Source organism: Pteropus alecto, unplaced genomic scaffold (assembly GCF_000325575.1).
Source record: "Pteropus alecto unplaced genomic scaffold, ASM32557v1 scaffold33, whole genome shotgun sequence".
Lineage (NCBI taxonomy): Eukaryota > Metazoa > Chordata > Mammalia > Chiroptera > Pteropodidae > Pteropus > Pteropus alecto.
Window position 1 is genome coordinate 4,735,002 of NW_006435762.1, and position 8,077 is coordinate 4,743,078.

General features: G+C 34.7%; 1 pseudogene; it reads right to left on the minus strand.

Moving 5' to 3' along the window:
- Nucleotides 1-3,713: 3,713 nt before the first annotated feature.
- Nucleotides 3,714-3,832, minus strand: LOC112479052 (annotated as a pseudogene).
- Nucleotides 3,833-8,077: the final 4,245 nt, after the last annotated feature.

The window sequence follows — 8,077 nt, forward strand, 5'->3', positions numbered from 1 at the left end:
CAAAATATTATTTAATATGAGGTTAAGGTAAATTTTTCATTCTGTGAAGTCTATCCAAGTTCTTTAGAAAGCAGAATTTTTCTTTTGTACAAATCTTGAACAATTTTTTGGGGAGCGCTAATGAGGAATGACTATTGTGAACAATGCAGAGAAATATAAATAAAACCATTCGGTCTGAATTGACTACTGAACATTTAATAATATTGGAGAACTCATCATCATTTCAAGTTCATTGTAGGTCTAAAGGAAATTCATCATCTCCAACTTGTTGGATGTTCCTAATATCAGTCCCTTATCTCCGTTACTGATTGCTACCATCTAAATCCAGAACCCACTCCACAGCCATGCAGGCAGCAAGTTCTCAGTTTGATTAACCATAAGAGTTTGGTAAAAGTAAACTTCTTTAAATCTTGCTTTCATCTTGTATCCTTCGCATGCAAAACAATTTTAATGGCTCATTCTTTACTCTTGCATCAGGTCTTTAAACTCTGGTCTTCTTGAGTTCTCACAATTTGGCATTACCTTGCATATACGACAAGATTTGTTCTTCCCCCTAGTGTGCTATCTCTGCTGTTAGGCCCCTCCCCTCATTGTCTTGACTCTTGCAGCCTCTTGTCTCTGGCCTCTCTCTCCAAAGCCTTACCCTCTGAGTTCTGACCCATTTCTTGCTCTTGATTCCTATGTCCCTCAGAGTTTGAACTTTTCAGTTTACATTCTAATTTTACACTGTTTCTGTGATTCTATACCTATGAGTTGCCTCTTCAATTGCATTATAAACCCCTTGAAGGCAGTTTAAGTGTTTCATGGGAAACCCAGTCATTTCAGATGTAGTTCCACTCACTTTTTAACATTTCCTCTGCTAATGCCCTCATCCAAGCTTCCATAATCCCCCATCAGAACTGCTGCAACAACCAAAGGACTGGTCTCCTGTTTATTCTTCCCATTCCACAATCCATGTGTCATCTGCAGCCAGTGATCTTCTGAAAATGCAAATCTAATCCTGACACTCCCCTGCTTGAAACCCTTCAAATGGTCCCCCATTGATCTTAGGCCCACAATGGCTGGCCTGTTATTCCAGGCTCTTTTGGAATGCCCTGATCAGACATAGACATTCTCTGTTATGTGGTTATGTAATAGAAATAGGTATGTAAATGTACTAATAATTGCTAGAGCCACAGTGGACTAGTAAATATTTGACATTGAGATATTCAGGAAAAAGAAAAAACCCAACAACTTCGATTTGTAATGTTTGCCAATTTCTGTGGTGTAGCATATAGTCAATTTCACACCACCAAGGTCACTGAGGCAGAGTTTGAAAGTGATTCTAGCAATAAGTTCTTATAAGTTGGCACAAACTGTGTCCAGCACACCACTGGCTGGAACACTGTACAGACACAATGAATCTGTTGGGAAAATCAATGACTTGACTTTATACAAGTATCTCATATAGATTAGATTTCTTCAACTTTGGAAAAATCACACGAGAAATAGGTTAAATATATCTAATCATATAGTATGAATACAATATCATAGGTTTCGCTCTGTAATAGGGTTCTCCAGAGAACCAACAAGAAAATACATACATATCTGACAGAGAAGTCAATGTTTTAAATCCCAGTCCAAGGAAAGGAGAAGATGAGATGAAACATTCTAGTTCGACAGTAAGGCAGGAAAAAAGGAGCGAATTCCTCTCTACACTGCCTTTTGTTCTGTTCAGACTCACAGTGGATTGGTTGATACCCATCTACAGTGGGGAGGGCAATCTACTTTACTGAGTCCACAAATGCAAATACGAATCTCATCTGGAAACATCCACACAATCACACTCAGAAATAAAGTCTAATCTAGGCACTCTGTGGCCAGTCAAGTTGACACATAAAATTAACCTTGACATATTCCTTCCTAGAATAATAAAATTTAAAGTTGCCATTTTCAGAAGGTAGTTTAAAGCAAATGCAAGAAAGTACTACAGTATTGCAGATCAGACTGGACAAACTTTTTTTTTAAAGAATCGGAAAATATTTTAGGCTTTGCAGGTGATATTGTCTGTCACAATTACTCAAATCTGTCATTGTAGCATGAAAGTAGCCTTTAATGTTATATAAAGAAATGGAAGGGACTGTGTTCCAATAAAACTTTATTTACAAAAACATGTGGTGAGCCAGATTAGTTTACTGACCTCTGATCTAGATTAATTAAAATGATAGAGGTAGGGAATAGCGATTATCTAGATCACAATGAAACAATCTTGCAGTCTGAATTCTCACACCCTAGATGTTTTTTAAGCCAATCCTCCAAGCAGTGACAGACTCAGGATGGACATATAACTTAACTCTGACCAGTGAAGCTAGGAAGGAAGCATGCTGAAGAGCATCTGGGGAAAGTCTTATCATTCCTAATAGGGGCAACTGTTGTTCTGCCCCTTTTGGATCTTGCCTTGATGAGCTGTGACATCTGGAATCACTACAGCAACCAACCTGAGGGTGAAGACAAAACTGAGGAAGGCAAGGCCAAGAGATGGAAAGAACCAAATCAACCAACCGTGGAGCCTGACCTACTTCTTCTGGACTTCCTGTGATAAAATATGAATTTTCCTATTGTATAAATCTGTCACAGATGGGGTTTCTGTAAATTGAGCTATAAGTGTCCTAATTGATTCAATTATGTTTTCCTCCAAATTTCTTTTAGTTACAAATGGCTCATCCATGTAGGGAATTTCTTGTCTCTTTTAAGAAACATAATCACAATATTTTATTTTTCCCTGAAAAGGGATTAAGATTGCCATACTGAATCAGGGGAAAAGGAATAGTATTCCTCAGTTTCTTTAACAGTTATTTTCCTAGCACAAGGCAAATACCCTGAAAGCACTAGCCCTGCTTTGGGAGCTAATTCCCTTTAGGCTCTTTCTCTGACTCAACATAGCAGACACTGTTGACCACCCACCCTGCAGCCATTCCATCCACTCATCTTTCTGTGATCAGAATCTTGATTTTATTCAGCTATGAGGAGACTGAATACTTAAGAAAAGTCTGGATCTTTCCCCAGCCCTAGAATAATCTTAATTAATCTAAGCTAATTATAAAAATTCCATTTTCCTTGCCAGTGAATGATTTAGGAATGGACAGGTCTATAATTCTGAACAGTGAGTTTGAAAGTTTTTCTCAGTCTGAAAAAGGTATATAAAGGAGGCTTCAGTGTTGTGAAATACTTGAAGCTGTTGCAGCTATCCTGAAAGCTCAAGGTCACAAGTCAACATTACCAGCAAAGTGCAGCAGAAGAATGAAGAGAACCTGGATCCTCAGTGATCGCAATAAGCCGCTTCTTAACCAAGTCTGGAATCACCCTACCTCAGGTTTTTTATGTTGCTAGTGCCAAAATGAGTTGATCTTCTGTTAAATGCTGCTGAAACCTTACCAACTGGAAGACTCACTAATAAATTGCCTTTGGCAGATTGCATCTGGGTGTCTTTCCTTATCTAAACAAGTTAAGAAGGAACAGCATGATGTTTCTACTGCACTGATCTCTCTCTGAGATTGTATATATACTGGCATTGGTAAATGATACTCTGGAATCTATGAAGACTGTATGGGAGCAGACTTATCTTAAAATATATTTATATATTTTTTTTATTTTTCAGGTGAGGCAATCCTTGGTTGACCTCACAGATTGCAAGGACCTTGTCAGCTTACAATCTCTCATTTTTTAATATTTTATGCCTACAGCACCTGGTCTTTCTAGGTGGTCTCCCATCCAAGTACTAACCAGCCCTGACCCTGTTTAGCTTCCGAGATCAGACAGGATTGGACTTGTTCAGGGTAGCATGCCCGTAGACAGGCTTATTTTAAAATATTGACAAATCTAATGAGTAACCCAAAATGTTTCATACATCTAGGATAACTTAGAATTTTTATTCATTCATTCATTCATTCATTCATTCATTATGGCAACATTGGTTAACAAAATCTAGTAAGTTTCAGGTGTACAATTCAACAGTATGTACATACTTTAGATCATAGGCTGTAAAATTAATCACTTAAAATATTGCAGCAAAGATTATACTAAAATAATTAGGTCTCAATACATTTAGAAAAATTACTATGAGATAATTTGAGTTTTTGCCATTGTTTCACTCAAATTTTCAGGCAATTTGTTATTATTTAATTCAGCATCCCTTAATTATCAAAGTAAAACATTCCTTTACCAGTTTTAGGTAAAGGAATTTTGCTCTTAATATCCCATCTTCACCAGCAGAAAATATTTTAAGTTCATTAAAAACCTCTTTTATATTGCTGTGTGTCAAATTTTTGTTTTTATTCCTTTTATTTGGACACATTTTCTAGTCCCAAAAATGTGGTAATTATGATTTTATATTGTATTTTCACAAAGAATAATAAAAATAATCTCATTAGTATAAAGAATACAGAAAATCACTATGCTGTATAATACCCCAAGGAATGATAAAGTGCCTATATTTCTCTTAGTGGTCATTCATGAAATCTTAAAGAGAATATAATATTTTTTCTTGTTTATTTAGCAAAACATTCTGCAGAATGAAACAAATACAATCATATACTTTTAAAGTTAAATAGAATAATTCATTATTACCAAGAAGAAATAAATGTATCATCGCTCTTGCCCTGTATTTTTAGCTTTAAGAAAAATCTCTTCTATAATGGATCAGCATAATAATGAGAGAGAGGACTAATGAAGTCATTATTCATTTTTAAGTACAAGTAATATCATACTAATTTTTTCTTTTAAGTTTCTTGTCAGTGCAACATGTGAGAGAAAAATGAACTCACGTTAACTTTTCATCCTTCCACTAGTCCCCATCCCTTCAAATCAATCACTTAAATCAATCAACATCATATTCTTTTGTCCATTGTGTTTGAAAAATTCAAATCAGAATTTTAAATAAGGAAGGAAGTGAAAATGCTTTTTTCTAATATTCCAGTAATGAATATACCACTCACCTCAAAGTCTGCCGGCTGAAAATAGTGCAAAATTGCCATAATGAGCTGGTTGCCTTTTTTCTTCTCTCCAAGTTCTTTCAAGTCTATTCAAAACTCTAGCGGAAAAACTGCCTCATAATAATACATAGTGAACATTTATGTAACATAGTTTTAAAGAACTTTCACATATATTATCTCTTGTGCCTATACTAACAACACTGTAAAGATCATAAAACATTTAAAATTTCTAGTTTTAGATAAGATGGCAACTAGCACAAGCCATTGGACCCTCCTTTCTGATTCGATTCCTATGTCAACACTGGCTGTGTCGTGGGCGTTTTGGAGAGATTGATGGATATCAGAAGTGTTCAGAAATCAACATCAGAATGTGAAAAACATCAGAATGTGATAGAAGGCTGTTGTATCTGAGATGGGAGGAAAGCATCAGAGAATGTGGTCTGGAGTAGGAGAGGGCCAGGGATAACAGGTGGGGGACAAATTGGAAGAGAGCTCTCTCATAGGGCCATTTTCTTTCCTCCACTACTGTAGGGCAAGAAATCAGCAGTGCAGGCCCAAGACAGCGGTGTAAGATCAGGGCAGGAATTTGGCTGGAGAAATCCATTGCTCAGGCTGGCAGGAATAAATAATTTATTAAAGTTTATTAAGATCTAATATAAATATCTAATCACTATGTTGTACACCTAACACTAATATAATATTGTATGTCAACTACGATTAAAAAATAAATTTAAAGAATTTTTAAAAATCTAAATAAGTAATGCCCAACAACGAAATTAAAGTTTAATCTGATACTGAAACTCCAGATGGTATCAATATCTGTATGGAGATGGCATAATGGAAAATGAGAAACGCTTGTTAAAATTCTTAAGTTACTGAGGAATGGGTGGGTAAGATTTAGAGATTAATAACATTTAAACTTAGCTTGAGAAACAAATATAATTATTTGTCTTATAAGTTAGAGCTCTAAACTATTATAAATGAATTTTAACTGTCCAATTCAAGTTCGAATAAAACACAAAGAACAAAACAAAGCATGCTTGAAGGAAATCAAGAATTAAATATACATAAATAAGTCCCAATATTACAGTGGTTATGATATATGTAAATGGCTATAACTCTCTAATTATAAGCAGAGATTCTCAGGCTGATAGCAAAACAAGTTCAGTAATATACAATCTAGAAGAAATATATTAAAAATAAGTATATAAAGAAAAGCTGAAAATAAGGATTGAAAATATAACAGGAAAACAAAAAAATCTGAGGCATCAACCACAAACAAGATTGTTATAGACTGATTAAAGGTTGTTATAGACTGATTAAAGGATCAAGAAAGTATAATGGATACACATACCTTCTAAAAACTGAGGCAAAATTTGTATTCATATTTTTTAAGTTTTTGAGCATTCACAAAATTTAATTCTATACCTTCCCACATAAGAGGCATCCATACATTTGAAAGAATCAAAATCATAGGAAATATTTTTTCACACAATGCAATTAATTTACAAGTCAATAGAAAAAGAATCACTTAAAATTTTCATATATGTCATAATTAAATAATCTCTGGTATAACCCTGAGTTTTAAGAGTAAATCATAAGGTAAGTTATATAAAATTTAGGACTCATTAATAAAGAAATTGTTATATGATAAACAGTTAAAATAATACTGAGAGAAAAACTAGATAATTAAATTTATCTCCCTAAAAATGAATACTGAAAACAAATAAGCTATTGGATTCAAGAGGATGGAAAAAGTCATTTAAAAAAGCAAAGGAACAAAGATATATAGATTAGGGAAAAGATAATGAAATAACAATTAAAAGAAAAACTATTAGAATGATTAATAGAATCAAAATCTTGTTCTTTAAAATGACTAATGAGATAGAAAAATCTGTGACAAAAACGAAACAAAGCACAATGAGAGAAGATGCAAATAAACAAACCCCAATTCTCTGAATCTTAAATATTTAGTTAATGATAAAGTTAATAAGTTTAAAGCTGCAGGATCTAATTATGTGATTTGTGAGGAAAATAAGTTTCATATGTTAGGGATTTTCACTAAGGTTCTTATATGTAGCTGCTATGGTATGAATATCTGTGTCTCCCCCATTGCTCCCCATATATTGAAATCCTAACTTCCAAAGATGATGATATTAGGAGGTGGGGCCTTTAGGAGGAGCTTAAGTCATGAGGGCAGAGCTCTCATGAATAGGCTAAGTGCCTTATAAAAAAAAGGCCCAAGAAAGATCCCTTGTCCCTTCTACCTTGTGAGGCCAAAGAGAGAAGGCACTGGATGAACCAGAAAGCGGACCCTCACAAGAACGTAACCATGCTGGCTCCTTGATCTCAGACTTCTCAACCTTTAGAACTAAGTTATATAAAAATATCTGTTGTTTATAAATGACCCAGTCTGTGGTATTTTGTCATAACGACAAAAATGCACTCAGACACTCGCCATCACTTCCAAGATATTTTAAATTGTCAACAAAAACCATGACCTTTACTGTTATTTAAGAAAAAGAAAAAAAAGCAGTCTCTCAAATAAGAAACTCTCAAAGAGTAACAGCTTTTGTTTAGAAAAACATCCTTAGATTATTCACTAAGACAAGAGGACCACGATGGACAAAAGCTCACTCTTTTTGAAGTCATTTGAGTAAGCAATAAACACAGGTACTCAGTGCCCGCAGGCTGAGAATGCTAAACATCTTGCAATAAGATGGGCAGTACTACATGACCAAGCACTGCTTGCCCAATATGCCTCTAGGTCGAGGACAAACTGGTGACTTGCCCAGGAGTCCCTCTGTTTACTTTCAGGTCTAGACATTTGTTTTCACTGCATTACAGTTGTCATGAAGGAATAAAGTTTTATAAAAAATAGCTCCTAACAGAATTTTAAGGGAAACAAATGTTTCTGTAGGCAACTTGCTGAGAGAAGAGTATCCAAAATTTCAAATCAGTAATATAAGAGGAAAGAAAACTTATAATTATGTGCATGCTTGCTCTTATATCAGGTAATTTGCAAGAAGCTGTCATATGTATGACAACTATTTTTAAATGATGCTTTTAAGAAAATTCTGTTTTGGGCCATTAGGCGTCACTCTTTC